The 21,020-nt window shown below is 44.5% G+C and overlaps 1 pseudogene; it reads left to right on the top strand.

The window, feature by feature from the left end:
* The first annotated feature begins 501 nt into the window (after positions 1 to 501).
* LOC149367431 (uncharacterized) lies at positions 502 to 12,781 on the top strand (annotated as a pseudogene).
* The last annotated feature ends 8,239 nt before the right edge of the window (positions 12,782 to 21,020 follow it).

Here is a 21,020-nt window from a genome sequence, read left to right as displayed (position 1 = left end):
GGAGGCATTCCTCTCTGAGTAACAATTGCCCGATTTTCAAGGCGGCACAGTTGAAGGAAACCCTTCAAATAGTTGCAAAACTATATGTGATCAATAGTCGAGAAAACAAGAAACATCAGATCATGCATATTACAACTCTGAAGTTTTTGCAAATCAATTTAGCTCGTTCTTTTAAGGCTACACAGCATTTAACAAATACTCAATACAACAACAAGACATCACGTTAATTCAAGAACCTTGTGCACTAAATAATAGTACAATCGGTTTCAGTATCAAAGAAAGAATATTGGCAAAAAAAACAGCGAGAACAAACGGGGACGAGACGAAGAATACACAGGAACAAGCGCTGACTCTCAACTAAAGTTTATTCACAGGAAACACGCTTATAAAAGGAAACAGAAAACAAAAAAAACACCAAAATCAGAACGGATGTGTTACTATGTGACGTCCAGATATGCAACCTCACAAAGGCTGTCTACATGAACCCGACAGAGTCGAGTCGAGTTTGCTTGTCGAGTAAAAAACCAGTTGTCGGGTTCATGTAAACGCTGTCGGGTCGAGTAAAATAAGCGGCGGAGCGAGTCGAGTTAACTCGCCTGCAGGGGGTAGGTTAACTCGCTTGACCCGCCTTTCTAAAAGCATGTCGGGCAACTCTCGGAAAGCTTCCGGTCATGTGATCAGTCGACCAAAATGGCAGCCGTCGTCAGCCCCCGCGCAATGTCTACTCGCGCTTCTTGGACCGACCGGGAAGTGGAATGCTTCCTTGGCCTCATCAATGAAAAGAAAGTCAGCGAGGCGCTCGACAGCCGACGGCAGCGGAACCAAGACGTGTTCAAGGATTTGCAGGCCGAAATGGCCAACCTCGGCTACGAGTGGACATGGCAGCAGTTGAGGAACTGTTGGAAGAATTTATAAAAGCGATTTACGGCCGTGAGTATCAGCACTCCCTCATCTGATTTTCGAAACCCTTACGTAAGGATACCACGTTGCAGCACAATTCTGTTTTGTGTGACAGGAACGGTTGGAGCAAGAAAAAAGTGGAGCTGCACCGTCGGAGTGGAAGTGGTACGACCACATGAGCGCGCTGCTCAGCCACAGGCCGATGGTGCAGGCTCGTGAATACGGCGTGGACTCGCTAGATGTCCCGCCAGACAACGGTGACAACTCGCAGCCAGGCAAGTATACACCAAAATGTGTTTTCACGCTCGTTTTCTTTTGATGTCATGTAGCAGGTCAGCAGCGCCGAAGTCAGCGACTCAGTCGCGGCGTTGTTTTGATGAGCTCTGGGTTGAATGGCGCTACGCGAGTTCAGCCAGCTTTCGCATTTCTAACAGCGCGATCATTTACAACCTCCTGCATTAAATGCTATGTTAACACGCAAAAAAAAAATTCATTCCAGAAAACGTAGAATCATAAGGAGAAATGCGGCTCTGTGATGATAACGAGTGCGTACAGCTACTCTTGAACGAGACACACTAACATGCTTGTTTCAAGTGAAGACCATAAATAAGCTGATAACTGAATTTAATTCTTGACAAATGCACCGGGCGTGCGGCGGTGCTGACTTATTTTTTTTATCATACAATTGTGTAACTGTGCGCACGTAATTGAGAAATAAATGAGCTACCAAGGCTTACATGGAATGACAGGTTTATTTAGAAGTGGAAGACTGTTTCAGCAGGGATAATATTGTTGCGCTTGTGCCGTGCACTTGGCTCTAACAATTTTTTTTTGCTCCTAGTGCATTTTTCATTGACTGAAGTAAGCACCAATAGTCTTTGATTATGCAGTAGCCTCAAATTTGTGTGCCGCAGCACAGTTCCTCACGAAAGCAAACTATTAAGAGCTCCTTTTCTTTGATGCAGATTATTATTGTGGTTTCATGAGACATGGCTACTCGGATGCCCATTTCACTGCACTGACATAGTACACGGGACTCTAGCATTTCGCCTCCATCAAAATGCACTGCAGTGGCTCTATATTTATTGATGAGGTATAGAGAGTGTTGAAGAGCTGATAGAAAGGGAAAGTTCAACAGTTCTTCCTAGTCTTCAACCACGGGGCTCAAACTTGGAAGCTAACAAATAAACTGAATGAAAAAAATATTAAGGGCAATAAGTTACAGAAAAAGCGATGAGTGTATTGTAAAAAGACACTGTGGATGACAGAACAGGAAATTATATCTCAGTCCATTAAGAGCAGGAAATAGACATGGGTGAAACATGTCTATTTCCATAAGGTTTGGATGTCAAAATCCATAAGGTTTCCGCAGAAGACTTGTTTACCGCAGATATCCCCGGCAGACCTATCGTTTCAAACAATAACACGCCCACAGAGAACTTATCAATTTTCCTGAACTACTATCTTGCAGATATTCCCACCCACCTCCCTTCCTTTGTCGAGGATACACCGCACTTCCTCCGCATAATAGAGTCTCTGAATGACGCTTCCATTATTCCAGCAGATAGCATACTTGTCACACTTGACGTCGCCGCTTTGTACACAAATATTCCCATTAATGAAGGTATCGACGCACTCTTAAATATTCTAACTCAGTCCTCACCCGCACGAAACTGAAGTGTACCTCACGCTACTTGAATTGGTACTAACACTCAACTACTTTGAATTCAATTCTTCTTACTACCTTCAAGTATTTGGAACAAGCATGGGCACTCCCTTCGCACCCACCTACGCGAACATTTTTATGGGGCTACTAGAATCTAAACTTCTAAATTCATTTCTAAAAAAACCACTCGTATACCTGCGGTACATCTACGATATTTTCATGATATGGGAGCATGGGGCTGAGACCCTGAAGGCATTCGTCACACATTTCAATTCATTCCACTCCAGCATTAAATTCACCTTCAACTCCTCGAAAACGCAAGTCAATTTCCTTGACACCACTGTCCATTTAGAAAATAGCAAGCTCAAAACCACACTTTACAGGAAGCCTACTGACCGACAACAATACTTAGATTTCACTAGCCATCATCCAAGACACTGCAAACAAGGTATATTCGTAGGACAGGCAACGAGACTAAGAAGAATATGTAGCGACGACGATGACTACCTGAAACACCTCCACTCGCTAAAAAACACACTCATCACCAGAAACCATCCACAGACAACCCTTAATAATGCGTTCCAACGAGCAACCACTTTGAAACGAGATGTAGCTCTTAAAAAACGAACAAAAGCTAACAGTCAACGACCTCCTGCACTTATAACGAAATACTCAAACGCGCTTCCAAACATAAACAATATCCTGCGGAAATACCACCCCATTTTAACTGGTAACGACCGTCTCAAGAAAATATTTCCCGACGCACCAAGGGTAACATACAGACGCAACACAAACCTGAGGGACATCCTGGTGCATGCTAGGCTCGGTAAGAAACCACCACCGACAGTAACTTCATGCTCTCGACCCAGATGCAAGACATGCAAACATTTACAAAGGGACACTACGGTTAAAAGTACGGCAAGCGATTTCAGTTTCGATATAAAGACCAGTTTTGACTGCACATCGTCCAATATTATCTACATGCTCCAGTGCTCCTACTGCCAGAAACAATATATCGGAGAAACCGGACAAACAATGAGTGCCAGATTAAACGGGCACCGGGCTGACACAACACGGAATGAACAGAAGGCAGTGTCGACCCATTTTAATCAACGCCATCACAAATTCGACGAACTCAAATTGTTCATTCTTCAGTCAGGCTTCAAATCGACTAGGGACAGAAAATACAGAGAAGCATTCCTAATCCACAAATTTAAAACACTGCAACCAACAGGGATCAACATGTCCAGAGGAAACCTGGAATCTCTCAGGTACATTCCAGGGTCAGCATAATTTTAAATTAACAAATGTCTTGCACGTGGTCAGACTATTTCCTAGAACCTCACATAAGTATATTGTCGCTCCTTGCACCCTTCCCACGTCATATCTTCCACCCCATTTCCGGCCTTGTCACCCTCTCCCTTTGTTCACCTTTTTTTTTTCTCCTAATCCCCTGCTACCAGTTCTCAGAAACCATGACACTCCTGTTACCCCCTCCGCCCCCACTTTTTGGCTTTCTCTGAACACGAGCCATTTCCCCCCCCTGCCTTGCCCTTCCTTGGAAATGCCCCCCTTCCTTTCTCCTTCCAGTGCCCGCCCCTTTTTTTTTTTCCCTTGTTCTCATTTCCCTGTACCACGCTGACTAATCCTTTTATCTGAGTTTTGCAGGTTCACCCAGCGCCTCCCCCCCCCCCCCCCCCGTCGCAGCCCCTTCAAAGCCTTTTGTTCATTGCACACCCCCCGGATATAGGTTGTTCCACTATTGCAGCCTAACGAATCATGATTCCCCTCCCTCCCCTTCCTGACACGCATCCCCTCCCACACCACTTTCCTTCCCCACCTCCGGGGCCTTCCTCCTCGGAGCGAAGGCCCTATTTAATCCCTGCCGATGATGAACGCTTTGCCCAGACGAAGACAAGTCCCCTTGTCGAAACGTTGGCTCAAGCAACCTGAGGTTTTCCCCTCCCTTGTTCATTTTGTGATCGCCAAGGACCATCTACCGCACCCTCTCTCTACCATGGGTGAAACATGTTATGTGTAGCATGATGTCCTTGAGTGACTGTCAAGGCAAGGCAGAAGTAGTTAATTTTAGTAGAGCGTCTGTAGCAGTAACGAAACAAGGAAGCTTGCTGGTGGCAAGGTGGCCATGCTAGTTGCGAAGCTGAGGTGATTGGGATTGATGACCCTTGTCGTGCAGTCGGATGGGATGGCATCTTACAATCTTTGGGTTGCAGGATGTGCAATTACAGAACTTTTGGATATAGAAACAGTAATTTTTTTCTTCTGTTTTGCAGACATCAGCGACAATGACGTTAGGACTGAGGAGGACGATGCTGACGGCCTTCAAGAACAAAGTGAACGTAAGCTTGGGCAATTTTTAAGCACTGAATAGCTCAGCTGCACAGCAAAATTGGTTACCTGGGCCCATTTTCACACTTCGATCTCTCAAGGTACTGATCTCTTGAGGCGTACAACGATTGGCTGATGCAGCGGAAGTGGATGTGCTGTTCAGCTGCACTGCAAAGCGTCGTCAGACCAGCCTTGAAGATAGTGAGGTATATGTGATTACGAGAGTGCACTTGATTCGGCAGTCCTGTTTTTTGCTGCATAGCCACTGAAAATGCAGATGGGGCTGCAGTGTCTTGAGGCGCACCAGTTCTGGAACAAGTGCTCATGGCATTTACATATTTTAGATGTGCACAGCTCTGATCAAGTGCTACAACTAAATTATTTGTTCTTTTTAACAAGCAAAATTATATTTCCAGACTTGTTTGAATGAGATAGCAGCGATTTCATTGGCACAGAGTTCTGTTTCCAAGTTCACTGCATCATTTTTATAAAACCAGTTTACAATACTGTGGCACCGTTCAGGCTTCTTTTTACCCACAGATGCAGGTGATGCAAGTGCCGCAACTGTTTCTGCTGCTTCAACCCATCAAAGAGTGCTTGCGAGTATCTTGAGCGATCAGAATTAGAATATTTCCCCTCTATTATGCCTCCTGCATACTTCCTGCGTACCATTTTGATTTAGTAGTTTTGCATTGTGTAACTGAAGATAGAAAAAGGCAGCCTTATATCTTATCTTGTTTCACTAATATGTGTTCAAATGTAAAAAGAAATGACATTTTGAGTTTTGCGAAATCGAAGACAAAAAAACATATTTGCTTCAATCTTTTGGCAGAAACAACATGCACCGAAACTTGAATTTACAGCCACTAGCCATGCAGTCACTCCAGAGAAAATTCCACTCTTCTTTGCTTGTGATTTTCCTACTGAGCTTCTTTTTGGTCTGTTCTGCATCTACCTTAGGGAAGTACTTTCTACAACGGTCCACCTCACGCAGCTGTGCCACGGTGTAGCACCCCGGTGATACACGATATCTTGGGATGTCACGAGATATATCAAAGGGCATCAATTTGGACTATGCTGCCATGACTGAATGTGAGCACTGCGTCTAAGATGGTAATTCGGATGCGTGTCTTGTAAGGAAGGCATTCTTTGATGCGCATTCCCAAACTATATGATTAGATGACTCGTAAGTATTTTGGCATCTCCCATAAAAAACAATATTCGAGAAGCTTTGACTGCACATTGCGCTACTTGCTAGGGAGCAGGCTGTGTGGTGTGAAGAACTGATTTGGGCGAGTACCTATGCAGGAAAGGCTTGTTCATCATTTGGCTCATGTCGGCACTGCAAGTGTTGCAGTATTTTGAACACAGCATTTGCCAGGCATTGCTGTTGGTAGCCAACATGTGGAAATACTGAAGCCAAAGAGCCGTACGCATAATTTCTATGTGCCCACTAAAAAGCAAAAGAAAAGTTTAAATACAACCGAACAGAGGTGAGAAAATCTTGAGCCGGACATGAGGCAACAATGGCCCAGATTAAAACTTGCCAGCGCTCAATAAAGCATGCATAGTGCCTTTTTTGCATTGCCTGACGGCTGTTGATGGATCAGCTTTGTTTATGAAATTTCCAGGTTTTGTTTTGGCCTTTTTTTTTTCATTGCAAAGATACGAGTGAACACAAGCTGCAAAGAAATTCGCTTCAAAAAAAAAAAGGCTGTCCTGGCTCTATGCAAGACACTGAATAATATTCATGAAGGTTTTGGAATTTCATATTAGAAAACCAAAAATTGAATTCTTTTTTCCTGCAGTTTAGCCTTCCCTACACCCTTGAATAACACGAGGTGGTTCAGATTAATCCAGGGCCCTCCAGTATGGCATCTCTCATGATCCATTCCATTTGTTGCTTTGGAATGTTCAGCCCAAATACCATACCATTCCACACATACTATGTGCTCTCCCTTTGAGGGGCATTGGCAAGCTGCTGTCAATGACGCGGGTACCTGCCAAATGTCCTGTTTCATTTTTTTCTCCCAGCTATCGCACTGTCATGGTCCAACTCTACCGTCATTAGTTGCCCAAAATAAATGTATTCTCTTACAATATTCAGTACTTTGCTGCCTATCGTTAACTATTGGTCCCTTGCCAAACTGCTGGACGTGACTTCAGTTTTCTTATTGACTTTTAGCCCTACCATTCTGCTTGAATGCTGAGGTCCTCGGTCATGCACTAGAACTCCTTCTGAGTTACGTAGCTGGGCGACATCAACAAATCAAAGGTTCCCAAGATGTCCTCCTTTAATTCTTATCCCAAGCTCTTCCCAGACCTATCCTTTGAACACCTCTGATAAACATGCAGTGAATAGGTGTCACCTTGCCCTACACCCTTTTCAGGCCGGTATGTTGCTGACATCACTGAACACCATAGGCCTTGTTGTTCAATTTCCTCAACACTCATTCTTTCATTTTCCGGTGGAGAATTGTGGCGGCACTAGGATTCCAGCCATGGGCCTCCTGCACCCCAGGCGGATGCTGTACCTCTGCACCACCGCAGCAACCACTGAAACGGCCACTATGGTGGCCACTCTACTATACCTTGAACACCTACAGGCATTGCTGATGCTGAGCTATATGCAACAGTGATGAGAGAACAAGAGTAGAACAAATTTTATTCAAAATAGAAGCATTCAAACACAGCACAAAGCTATTATACCTATGTTATTGGCAGGTGGTGTCAATATAAAGTGATACCACTTGCTGTCTTTAAGTGTGTTTGTTTGTAGCATTGTGATGTGTTGTATTGCCAGGAATGTTCACGTAGTGCAAACTGAATCTGACCATTTTTTGGAGCAAAAACTTTCTTTCCTAGTGAAAGGAGCAGTTTGCATGTGATAGGCATTGCTGAGATGGGCAGAATTTATGCATAAGTTTGGCATTTTCCCATTCTGGTACATTTAATGGTTTCACCTAACCTTTCTACCTTTGTACGTTAAGGTGTGGTGAACTAAGTTTCAGTTACACAAGGTTAAGTGTATGTACCTACAATATTTCTTTTTTTATACTTCTAATAGAAAACTGTCTCTTGGTTTATTGACCATGCCTAAAGCTAAAGCTGTTACCTGCCTTTTGACAACTCACTTTTTAAACAGGGACATTGCCATGTATCATGCAGAAATGTTACTAGTGAAAGGGGGACATCATGACAGTGGATGTAGTCTCAAATTTCAGGTCTGGTACCTTGCTACAGCATCTTTCCCCTCTTTAAAAGTCTGAACATTCTAGAACGTGTTTTCCAAAAAAAATCATAATGCCTGGGCAAGGAGTCTCTAGTTATTGCATGCATTCAAAGACTGTCATAAACCAGAATGATAGTCGTGACACATAAAATCAGAACTGTCTTCAGCTTCCAACCTGCATGGACTCAGAACACTGGTTCCTTTAGCAAAGAAAAAGTAAATTATGTGCAAAGAAGTGAGCACTGGTACAGTGCAACGTTTATAGATACTTTTTTAGTTCCGTAACTCCTCGCAGCGCCCGTAGGGAGCAGGCGGCCTGTCGCCGTCCCCGCCACCGCGGCGCTGCAATCGCGGGTTGAGCGAGGAGGGCGAGAGTCGTCTGCTAGCGTGCAGCGTGCTAGCACGAGCACTCGCATTCGAATCATCGCTGCGCGACTGCTGTTTTTTGTTTCCGGCTCTTGCCCGGAGGTACTACATAACATATGTGTGCTTAGCGCGTTTACGAACTTAAGAGCGGTATTCTGAGCCGTGTCACAAGCGGCCGTTTTGTACGGGCAATGACGAAATACATGCTTCGATTCTGCTTCTCGTGAGATGAACCTGACCTTGCTACTTCATAGATTCCGATTATCCGCCGAACTAGTTTTTCGCGACTGGTTGTTGTGTCTCGCATTTCGCGCAAAATTACTTTTACGTTTTATTACAGCAATACTGATGCAAATAAAACCCGCCGCTGTCTCGGTGGCTACGGCCCGCGGCTGCTTTCCCGAAAGCCGCGAGTTCGATACCGGTGTCGGCGAAATGCAAGAGTAATTCAAGGCCCTTGGCATTTATATAGAAAAATTTTATTCACAAATCCACTAAACATCGTTGTTGACAGATTTGCTGTCAACTAATTTGTCAGACAAGCTTCGCCTACTTTCGCTCTTTTTGAGCTATAACGGCGCTACTATTTTCCAACCACTTTGCTCGCGCAAAGAAGTGCATGTGCGTCACTAAATAAAAGTAAATTAATTGAGCTGTGAACACCTCAGCATGCTCTGGTAAACCAACACCATTCGTGCCTTTTTTTACGAGAGAATCCAGCGCGTTCCAAAACAGGTCGCCGAACAACTCGCCCTTTCAAGCCTGTTTTATAGCACCCTCTACCGCGCTTACGCAGGCAAACATCTTTTCGGAAGGGTACGCGAGACTGCCACTAACATACTCGCGCTCAATAATGAGCCTCACGCGGCAGAGAATCCTGCCTGCCAAGTGCGTCACATTGCATCACAGAGTTCACATTGCGCTTTATTTTTCATTTTGAAAGCCACATAGCCTGCCAAATGGTACAAGGCTGTTTCTTCTGGTGATGGAACACTGTATCTGTGGTCGTTGGAGGCATTGGAGAGGTCCCTGAAAGGTATCGCCATCATCTCCTGCCAGATCTGTTCTTTCTAGCCTTTTTCTGGATGAAGGCGTCGCGACGCTTTTCTCCGAGGCTCTCGAAGGCACTAATTAAGACACGATCAGTTCCCGTCTCACAGTTCCCTTTCACAGCTACTTCAACAGGTGTGCAAAAGAAAGCAGCCTAAATAATTGGCTGAACTTGGTCACTGTAGGGTGGTCTTCGTCACCTCCTAATGACCTCACTAGGCCAAAAAATCTCTGAATTATAAAAAAAAAACACATAAAAGCATTTCTAGGCTTTTTCAACGTGCCAGTCTAATTACAGAAGAACTTGCTTTGGGGCTAGTTGGTTCATGATTGGAAGTTCAGAATGGCGCAAAAGACACACAGGAAAAAAGGGGATGACACAAAGAGCGCCTACTACCAACTGAATTTATTTCAGAAACACCCTCTTTTATAAGGCAAGACATATCAACCACGAACCGGAAGCAGAAAAAACACGAAAGCAGAAAGAGAGATTATAGAAGCATACCATATGCAGAAAGCTGGGTCCACGTGCATTAGCACTTCATCGATTAAACTATGCCGCCAGGAGCTGGGTTTCTTAGACGGGCACGTGTAGTTCTAGTTTCTGTTTTTTGTTCTTGTGGTTTTCTTTTCTGCCGATGGTGTTTCGAAATATGAATTCAAACCATGAATATGTGTTTTTTCTGCTTCCGGTTCGTGGTTGGTATGTCTTGCCTTATAAAAGAGGGTGTTTCTGAAATAAATTCAGTTGGTAGTAGGCGCTCTTTGTGTCATCCCCTTTTTTCCTGTGTGTGTGTCTTTTGCGCCATTCTGAACTTCAGTCTAATTACCTCAAGGGGGTCTTGGTCTAACTTCACTGTGAGAATATAGCTGACGCCCTTTTTGTGTAGGAAGTCTATAATGGACAGCACTGACATCAATGTCACCCTCAGGGACTCAACAGTTTGATTTGATGCAGTGAGTTTGATATTTCCTCTTGCTTCCATACGGATGGCGTTTCTCCGGGCTGCTCTTGTACCCGCTGGTACAGCCGGGCACGAAGCAAGTGGGCATCGTCGGGCTCGAAAGCTGCTTCACGGCCAGCAGCGTTTGTTGTTCTGAGTGCACGATGAGGACCGCGTGTTCGCAGAGCGCACAGGAACACAAATGGACAAAAAAATTACCGACGATTACGTTACTTCCTAATGCGAAATTTGAGCGCAGCAAATAAGCTGTTTCACCTTTTCGATAGTGAGTCAACCCCAGCTGCGGAGTTGGTTTCAGGGACAACGCCGCTGATGCCGACACAAACAATATGATACCCTTGCTTCCGCAGCGCTAAGAACCAGGTCTAGCCGTGGGAAGGTGGTCACGTATTCGTCGACGTGCCGGGGCCTACGTGAAATAACCGGCGCGTCGGCAACTGAAGAGCACCCTATCCGCCACACAAGAACAGGGGGGGGGACCCTTTCCTCCTCTTTCTGCATGGCGGCGACGGTGTTCTATGCAGTCACGTTATCTTGACTCTCTAGCGGCGTCAGCGGCATCCAGCGGTATCAGTCGGTCGCTGCTAGCGCTGGGGGGATGAAAGGGGGGCGGAGCTGGTTACGAGGCCGACGACAACGCCGACGACAACGCGAAACCCAGGAACGGACGCCAAAGAGCTGCGCTCTAAAAAGGCAACAACAAACCCGCGCACGGGCTATGTAGTAATTGCAGGAGAGGAGCTGCGCGCGCGCCGGCGACCGCGCAAACCTCGACTGCAGCGCCCTCTCACCGCCCCGGTACAAGCAGCGCCCACTTTCAGAGGAGGAGTTATGGAACTAAAAAAGTATCTATAAACGTTGGTACAGTGTGTGTGCTGCTCAAGATTATGAGGCAGTGTTATTCTCTAAAGGGTGTGTGCTGGCGAGATGCTGTAAATGTAATGGGTGATCATCACATTTGGGTAAGGCTATATTTTCAGGATATGCATGAACACAGAGGGAAAGCTGTGAGTGTTTTTCAGAAACATTGCACATTGCATTTCAGAAACGCTGCACCCAAAAAGATTGTTGGTGACTACTGCAAGTGCCCCAAAGAGTGCCCTGTGTGGAAAGTTAGCTGTAGCACTATTCCTTTTCAACTCCATTCAGTTTTCTTGCAAGAATTGATTGCTTCAGCCAAAGCAGGTTCCAAAAGTTAAAAGTAGACCAGCCTTTTTTTGCTCTACAATCCTTACTTTTTCCGCAAAGTGTGAATAGTCCACAAAAGAAGGATGTTGTGACCATTTTCATTTATTTCCCTTTTTTTTGTAGCGAGCACCTCACGCAGATCACCACCACAGAAGCGACGCCGCGTGGGGAAGGAGAATTTGGAAACGGTGCTGCTGAATATGCACCAGAAAAGCGAGGAGTTTTTCACCAAGCAGGCAGACCTGCAGTTCGAGCGCCAAAAAGAACTGCTCGCGGAAGAACGCAAGAACATGCAGGACCTCCTGCAAGGAGTTTCCAGCTCCTTCTTACAAGGCACACAAGCCCTGATGGGGCAGTTCTTTTCCCAGCAGGCAGCATTGGTGGCATCACTTCAACACATACCTAGCTTCACACAATTGAACTTACAACACCTACTGCCAACACCGCCACCAGCCACCAACACACCACCAGTCACCAACACATCACCAGCCACCAACACCACCAGTCACCAACACATCACCAGTCACCAACACATCACCAGTCACCAACATGCCACCAGTCGCCAACTTGCCGCCAACACCTAAACACTGAGGTAAACTCAATTCACAATCCTGCCAATTCAGTTGCCTTTAAGCGAGGACAAGGGTCTTTAAACTAACGTTTTTATTTACGGCTAGAAAATCATGAAATTTTGCGCACATATGCTTTTTTCCCTTCTAATAGCAAAAGTGTAATCATAATTGAGCTGGTGGTCTTAATCAAAAGTTATCTAACAAAGTCTAGAGCGTAATTAAGTGATCTCTTACGCAGCTTTAATGAACATTTTCATTGCATTTTGTTGCTTTTAATTGCATGAGTTGATAGCCAAAGAGTTCGCATACCTGGTGACATCCTTCATTTTTCTCTAAAGACGTGTCATCCTGATATACTGTGTCGAGAGTAAAAGGTTGCAGTATTTGACACTGCAACTCTAAGCTAATTGCAAATTGCTATTTATACATGGCTGAAAGAAAAAAAAGAGAATGTCTTTGGCTATCAATTCATGCAATTAAAAGCAACAAAATGCAACGAGAAAGTTCATTAAGCTGCATAAGAAATTACCTAATTACACTCTAGACTTTAATATAAATTTCGAACTAAGACTACCACCTCAGTTATGATTTCGTATTTGGAATCAGAAGAGAAAAGTGCCTCTGTGTGCGAAATTTCATGAGATTCTATCCATAAATCAAAAAGCTAGTTTTAAGACCCTCGTGCCCCTTTAATCATTGTAAGAGAGTAACAAATAGAGGCTGATGCTTCCTTAACGTGCAACAGCCTCGGGAGCATTAAAGGGACACTGCAGACAACTCCATCCAATTATTGTTGTTGATACAAAATAATTCTTTGCCACTTTCTGGCTGTGTTGACGTTTCTCTAGCACCAAAAGATGCATTTACAGCAGAGAAAATTGGATTACAAGACATTGCACCAGTGGAATCAAATTTGTGACGTCTGTACCAAAAAGGACGGGCTGCTACCACATACAAGTTTGGTTTGGTTTATGAGGGTTGAACGTCCCAAAGCGACTCAGGCTATGAGGGACGCCGTAGTGGAGGTAACCGGAAATTTCGACCACCTGGGGTTCTTTAACGTGCACTGACATCGCACAGTACACGGGCCTCTAAGATTTCACCTCCATCGAAATTCGACTGCCACTGTTGGGATCGAGCCCGTGACTTTTGGGTCAGCAGCCGAGCGCCATAACCACTGAACCACCGCGACGGCCCACCGTGTACAAGTGAATGGTGGTGTAGCTTAGCTTCTGGGCTCCGCACCAAAAATATCTACGTTGATGCATGCATTTCACTTCCGAAATTGACCAATGATGGCAGCACCCTTTTTTTCTAGCTTATAAAAGCTCCAACCAATTTTAGTGAGGATGGTCTCTCTGTGGTTATAACGCTGTACAGGCCAACATCTATCTGTCCTCAGTGTCCCTTTAATATACCCTATTATCTTATGAGTAAATATCAAAATGTGCAACGTTATCATAAACAGCATAAGTGCAATATTAATTCCTGACATGTGAAAAGTGTGCAATAAGAAAATGCGTTTTTTTTTTCAATTTTTAGTATTAATTGCCAAAGGTCATTTATTTTGCTTGACCAGAGAGGTACAAACTGTGATCTCTTTAGGAATTTTGTTTCAGTTGTGACAATCTTGAGTTTTAATGACACCAGCTTTTTGTTGCTGTCTTTTAATTACTATATTTATGTATGATTTCTTTTATTACTTGCCAAAGGTAATTTATTTTGCTTGAATGGAGAGGTACCATGTGATGTGTTTCTGAGTTGCTTATTTGATCTTAAGATATTTTTGGTAATCTTGTTTCATATGTGATATTGTGACCAGCTTTTTTTTTCATGTCTTTTAATTACTATATGTATATATGCTTTTTTTTACTATTTATTTTGCTTGACTGGAGAGGTACAAACTATGTGATGTGTTTCTGAGTTCCTGATTTGATTTCAGGGTATTCATGATAATCTTGTTTCATATATGTGATAATCTCAAGTCTTAATGACATGTGCCTTTTGTTGGTGTCTTAATAAACTGTATTTATGCTTGCTTTCTTTCTGTTCCTTGCAAAGGTTGACATTTATTTTGCTTGACCAAAGAGGTACAAACCGTGGTGTGTTTATCTGATGTGAAAACAATAGCAATTACATTAATAAGCAGAGGTCCTCCTGACAGTTTTTGACTTCTGAACGCCTTCATGTTGTTCTAAAACACATTTACATTTCTTGTATGTGGTTTTTGAGACAAATAAAAAAAGACCTACATTCCAAACTTGCCCGTGTAATTTATTCCTGTGTGTGTGCATGCATAGTACCGCTATTCAAGATACAAGTGAAAAAAATGGTGGCAGTACTAGTATGTCTGCACAAAGTGCAAAATGCAATACCACTTTGGTTTTTAATAGGTGACGCATGCTACAAAAGCAAAATGGTTTTTGATACAAAAGATGACAGAGCACAGATAATACAGGACAGGCACCATGCTCTCACATAAAGCCATGCTCTTTGTGACAGCCAAACAATTTCAGATACAATCCATGGCTGAAGGAACTAGGAGTTCAGTTGTTTGATGCTACAGGTGGAATTAGCCTTGCTTCTTCTGCCGGCAATTGCTCAACCGTTGCGTCACTTATATGTTAATAATGTCCTAAAACCGGTCAGATGTACCCCGCTATGCACAAAGACGCTTATAATAGAACATAGGCCACTCCCGCAGTCATCATCCATGCACACATTCACTCACAGAATAGCATAGACCACTTGAGAAGGCACCATCTACGCACACATTAAATCACAGAATACCGTAGACAGTCCCTGCTGTCACTATTTAGAGTAAATATAGAGTAAAGCCTGTGTTGTGCAGATTCTCCACCAAGCGTAGAAAGCTTATAGACAAGGTGTCAGTAGGGAACCCGCGCTCTAACCTCGGAAGGGTAGATTTTGAATCAGTTAGGATGACAACAGGTTGAGCCGGACAAGACCCTAATTTCCATAAAGACGCCTCAATAGCAACAGTTTCGGCCGTTGTGGAGGATACGACAGCAGAAATGCGTGCAGACCACTTCAGGCCAACGAAGGAATGTAAAAAGCCGCTGCGCTAGCTTGGTTGACCTCGTGCACAGAACCATCCGTGAAAATTTGAAGATGGCGGACATACTCTTTTTCCAAATGTTCAAGTACGAGTGAACGCGTTGCTGCCAAAGGAGAGCTGCGCTTTGCGCTCACATGGGGAATTGTGACCTTACAGTCGAGGGTTGCAAAAGACCATGGTGTTTTGAACCGTTTCCTTTGCCTCGGAACATTAAGACCTAAAGAACTAACCGCCGTATTCAAGAACGAAACTTAAACTTAAGTTACGACTTAAGTGGCTCTCCGGCCCTTAACGCGTTTCATGAACTGCACTTGCACTTAAGTCAGAGTGAAAGACGCACTTATCGACCCCAGAACTTAAGTTAGGTTCCCGGCTAACTTAAGTGGCTCTTTTCAGTATTTCAAAATGGCCGAGTCCTATCGCAGTTTTTCCGACTTCGTCAGCTTCTGTGCTCGCGCGGACGAAATCGCCGAGGACAGAGCGTACAGGTACGCGCGCGCGCCGCGGTCAGTGCTCAGGGATCGGCAAAACCCTATGGAGATTTACAACGACGCCGAGTTCTTGAGCAGGTATCGCTTTTCAAAACAAGCGGTACTGGAGCTGCTTGGGAGGCTTCCGTTGCGCGCCAACACCGACGAACGCGGCCTCCCGGTGCCGCCGCTGCTTCAGCTCCTCGTCGCCTTGCGATTCTACGGCGCGGGGACCTTCCAGATCGTCACCGGCGATCTTGTGAACGTGTCGCAACCGACAGTGTCTCGCATCATCGCGCGCATATCGTGCATGATATCACAGACATTGTTCGCGGAGCTGGTGAAGTTCCCGAGCGCCGCCGAAGCCCCGGCAGTTATGGAAGACTTCTATGGGGTGGCGAAGTTCCCTGGCGTGACCGGCTGCATCGACTGCACCCACATCCCGATAAAGAGCCCGGGAGGAAATGATGCAGAAGTCTTCCGCAACAGGAAAGGATACTTCTCCATCAATGTGCAGGTAAGTGCGACGAAAAATTTCATACTCGGCGAAATGAAAACAAAGAATCTTCAGTATTCCGCTGGAGGCACCATTTAATGCTTCGGAATGCCCTTCGCGCTATTTTCGATTCCAAGGTATTAAAATAGTGCAATTTTTTACCCGAACTCATCACGGCATATCAACCACCCTTCGCCACCATGCTTGCGAGAACCCAGGAGAAGCCAACTTTTCATTGGCGCAAAGTATGTACGCGGCGCTCGTACCCTCGGCTATACGCTTGACCTGAGCAGTTCGATCGAGGCTACGTTACAACCATAATTTTGTTTTAATTTTCTCGCTCCCACGCGTTATGTTCGTGCTGATATGGTAAATTCGTCATTTCCTCATAGTTAGGTTGCTCCTGCTGATAACCACAACACTAATAGCATAAAAAAGAATGTATGTTGCTACTAATGAACAATTGCATGAGAAATGTTCAAATCTGCGTTGTTTTTCCGATTTACAGTAAAGCACAGGCCCTAGAACATGCGAACATAATTCTTGTTTTTCAGCATAGTAAGCTTTGAAAACAATTACCTGGTCCTATTCCATCACAAATAAGCATATGTGTTCATTGTTTTCAATACAGAGGTAACCTATAACAGTAGCGACTTGTTTTGAATATGTACCACATGCCTTCAGCAATATCACAGACATTTGTGTTCATTGTTTTCAATACAGAGGTAACCTATAACATAAGCGAGTTGTTTTCAATATGTACCACATGCCTTCAGCAATATGACAGACACAAATATAATGTAACAGTATGTGACAAATGTGCATTGTTGCTGAAACATTTTTATGCAGTCCAGAAATAAAAATTACTTCAAACAGGCAGTGTTGATGTTATTTTCAAGTGGTTTACTCAACACTTTCAGCACCACATTTTTTTATTTTGCAGGCAATCACAGGTCCCAAGCTCGAGTTTCTGGACCTGGTTGCCAGCTGGCCCGGTTCGGCTCATGACAGCCGCATTTTTGACAACAGCCGGGCCAGGGTGCAGTACGAACAGGGTGACATCCCCGGTGTCCTGCTTGGTGACATGGGGTATGCATGCAGGCCATACCTCATGACTCCTTTGAAGGATGACGCGCCACCAGGGAGTCCACAGTACAAGTAAGCTCAAGCTGTAGCTTTAACAAAGGACAAGGCAGCACTACAATAAACAAAAACTTTTATTTTCTACAGGTACAACAAGTCACAGGCAAGAACACGCTGCACCATCGAGCGAGCCTTCGGAGTATGGAAGCGAAGGTTTCCATGCCTCGACATGACCCTGCAGATAAAGACGGCCACGGTGCCTATTGTTATCACAGCGTGTGCGGCGCTGCACAACTTGGGCCGGCTGCTCAAGGACCCCATCCCACCCTCTCCACAGCACGATGCCCCTCGTGATTATACTCCGCCTGTTCCTGTCTCTGGAGGAGCCCAGCAGCCACCCGCAGTGGCATTAGTATATTCGGCAAGTGGTTTTAGAACCAGAGACAGGATCATTGCCCAGTATTTTCATTGAGGGGCATAACTATGCTGGACATGGAGCTTGCAGAGGTGATGTGTGAAGGATGTACACGGGCCTCTGGAATTTCGCCTTCATCGAAATTCGACCGCCGTGGCCGGGATCGAACCCGTGTCTTGGGGTCAGCAGCCGAGCGCCATAACCACTGAGCCACCGCGGCGGCAATATTTCTCGTGTACCTGTGTATTCTTGCTTTGATAATTTTAGTAGTGTTGTACTGTGAGTGTACTGTATTGTTTTCTGTATCATGCTGTATCATATTTTTCTCCTTTTTGTACGCACTGTTACATTGTCACAAGCAAAAAAGAAAAGAGGGATGAGTAAAACGCTGGACATAAGGAAAGGCACGTTAATTGGCACGTGGCGCTTGAGAGAAAGAGAAGAGTGAAGAAAAGAGAGTGCAGTGCAGGTGTGGACGTTGGCGCATAGCCTTAAGCTGCAGCAAGAGGTGTTCGATCGTGAGTCGTACTGACCAGGAGCGGTCCCCACCGGCTGATGCCCCAGTTCCGTGGATCACAACACTGACTGCGTCTAAGGAACACCAGCCCTGTGTCAACGCCTCCAGTACGACGACTCAGCTGGCAGCTGGTGTTAACCTCCCAGACCTTGTCACCGATACGAGGATGCTTCAACGCTGACAGCCAGCTAAGGCGACGTGGCCGCACCGACTGCCTTCAGCTGATCCTCCTCAACACTACTCTCAAGGAACAGTGGTGTCTCTTGAAACAAGGTATCACCCGGGTGTTTGTCCGTACTGCACGTCTGAGATAGCATGCAAACCACCCGCTTTTGGTAGCAAGCCTGCATGAGTGTGACTTTGTGGTTTATGTGTGAGGACCATTAGTGTGGTAGGACGGCGGTGTTTTCTGTAGCGTTATTTTGGTGTATGTGTAGTGCGCTGTTTTGTTTGTTGTTCAGTCATATATAATGTGTGGCGTCTCAAGTTACCCCTTCAAAGCCTTTTCTCTTCTTTATAGAACGTGTAGACTCTATTTCCATGTTAGACCTAAAATTGGATGAACTTCTTTCATTAAGACCTGAAGTCGAATTTCTGATATCTGTGGTAAGTGAAGTGCAGTCATCCCTTGATAGTGTTTCTAAAAATTATGACTCGCTTCTGGCTCGTTCTCTGGCTCGAGATGAGACCATTGCTGAGCTGACCACTCAGGTGCATTCCCTAGAAACATGTGTCACCTCTCAGGCCTCTACTATCATGAAACTACAGTCCGATTTAAATGAATCTGAACAATACAGCAGGTTGTCCAACCTAGAGATACATCGCCTTCCCACAAACCCGGATGAGAACCTGATGGAAGTCCTGAAGGATTTGAGTGTTGAGCTTGAAATTGATTCCTTCTCACAGGATCAGGTGGTGGCTGTGCATAGGCTTGCCCCTCGTAAGAACGGTCCTGCTCCCGTTCTAGTAAGATTTTCAGCCGTCAGCATTCGAGATAAGTGGTTGCTTGCTCGGTCAAAACTTCGATCCTTGGATCAAAGCAATGAACACTCCAAGTTGTTCTTCGCCGAGAACCTTTCAAAAAGCAACAGAGAACTTTTTTGGGCTACACGTACTGCTGCCAAGCCAAAAGCCTACGATTATCAATGGCATAATCGCCACCCAAATAGTACCTGAGGGCTTGAAGAGGGCGGTGGTTATCCCTATCTATAAGAATGGAGTAAAAAATAAAGTTGAAAATTATCGTGGTATTTTGATCCTACCATGCATTGCACTTGTTTTAGAAAAACACATTTCGACGGTGATGGTAAGTTTTCTCGAAGCTCATGACGTGTTTGCTGGCAATCAGTTCGGGTTTATTAAGGGTCGTGGTACGCTGAACGCACTTGATGAACTATGTGATCTACTAAACAGCTGCATTGAAGAAAATGAATTTGCCTGTGCTTTATTTTTGGATGTGTCCAAGGCGTTCGACACGGTTAAACATGTTGTGTTGTCTGACAAACTCCACAATTATGGGTTTAGGGGTCCTTTTCTGTCACTTCTTGTTCACTATCTTTCCAATTGTTCACAGCTCGTTGCATTAGGTAAATTTAGAAGTGGCCTGCTGCAGATTGCGTTCCTCAAGGATCTATACTTGCACCTATTTTGTTTAACTTATATGTCAATGACTTGAGCTCTGTCTGCAAACTGTGCCGGTTACCTAAAGAAATGTTTTCTGCTAACTCCAAAAAACTAGTGAAAGCTTTTCTTCAGAAACTTCGTTGTTAGCTCCAGCATTCTGTTATGATTCTATGATTTTACGTGTTCTTTATTTTTCCGTTTGTTGCATTTTTTACTCCGCTCTTTGGATTTATTTTACTTTTCTTATCCCCCACTTTTTCTTTCTGTTTTTTGGCACTTTGTGTGTTTGGTGCATGAGTTGTGTGCCGTCTGCAGCCGGGCGCTGCCACTCAAGCCTTCTAAGGCTTTGGCAGGCCCGCATTTGTATTGGAATGAATAAATAAAAATATTATTAATATTATTATTATAGGCTTGCACGCACACAGAGCGCTTGTCATTCAACGTTGTAAACACACTTTTTCTTGACATACAAAAATACCATTTTTTATTTTTTGAAGTGTTGTACATTTGTAAATGGTCCATCGAGCATCCGGTTAAAACCTTCAGATTTTGACAGTTTCGCCGGCATATTACTACGTATGTACCATCATTCTTTATGGCACTAATACATACTAATTTCATTCAATTTACTTACAGCAATCCTCTACGGACATATAGATTTCAAATAAGACAGGAATCACTGATTAGCATCCACCTACACCCAACTGCACAGCTACAAAGGATTTTGATCAGTGACTGCATTCCTTCACTTCGATTGCGATACCTGGCCACAAAGTTTTGTCGAGCTCTTGAATATGTAAATTGTTGGGCAAAGCACACATAAGTCATGACGAATATATGGCAAATTATATTACTCACTGTGCATAGCTTCCTTCAAATTTCAAAGTGAATCTGCAAGAATGGACATTTGAAGCCCAGATTTCGGCATTTAAAAACACCTGTGCCAACACCATGGGGCCACCGGATTGTCAGGCAAGCTTAGAAAAACCTACTCGCTGTGCATATCCATAAGTGGTGCCAAAAAATTAGAGTGTTAGACACAGAAGCGA

The sequence above is a fragment of the Amblyomma mixtum genome, chromosome 1 (genome assembly GCF_055824585.1).
Source record: "Amblyomma mixtum isolate Tamu chromosome 1, ASM5582458v1, whole genome shotgun sequence".
Taxonomy (NCBI): domain Eukaryota; kingdom Metazoa; phylum Arthropoda; class Arachnida; order Ixodida; family Ixodidae; genus Amblyomma; species Amblyomma mixtum.
Note: the sequence above shows the minus strand (reverse complement) of the source record. Positions and strands in the feature narration are given on the sequence as shown.